A 732-nucleotide genomic window follows, 5' to 3' on the forward strand; every position below is an offset into this window, starting at 1 on the left:
GTCAGAAACGGTAGCCGAGCATCCGGTTCCCTCCCCTCATGGCGGCTAGATTAAGGGGTCGCGAGCTACCATCCGAGCTCCGCGAAACCCTGGGAGCGGAGGAACGAGCCGCGGATGAGAGAGTGGCCTTGCGGTACGAGAAGGGGGGAGAATGTGGTGCAACTTTTCGTACTGTGATGAATCTAATGCACCAGAATTTAAGTTTGAAAGCCCAGTTGCAGATGGCTGTTCAGGTGGTGAAAGAAGAGGCTGAGAAAAAGGAACCTGAGACGCTGGCGCCGAGCAAGAGGGAGACCGCGTGGAAGAACCGGAAAAGAAGGGTGGAGCTTCAGAAGAACCCGTGAGAGTTCAGTCGACAAGTTCATCGACGCAGCGTCGTTGCCGGCAACCCCGCCTAGTGACGCAGCGACGCCTCTACCGACCACGCCTTCCTGCCGTCGAAGGAAAGACTTAAGCGGGGGAGTGCATCCGCCCCTCCTGCCTGAAGTGATACTAGCAGCAATGACTCCCGCGGCAGCAGTCCAGCCTATGACAACATCAACTCCCGAAAAAAAAGCTTGCCCTACAGCCACAGTTGACCAGGCAGCTGATGAGCGAGATGTCATCACCAGTCGCATCCGTGCTTGGACAGAGTTACAGCAGCTATATAAGGAATCTGAGATGGAATCTGATGAAGCTATAATTTCATGGCTAGATCCTATGGCCATGGAATTTAAACGTGATTAAAAATAA

The sequence above is a fragment of the Alligator sinensis genome, unplaced genomic scaffold (genome assembly GCF_000455745.1).
Source record: "Alligator sinensis unplaced genomic scaffold, ASM45574v1 scaffold62_1, whole genome shotgun sequence".
NCBI lineage: Eukaryota > Metazoa > Chordata > Crocodylia > Alligatoridae > Alligator > Alligator sinensis.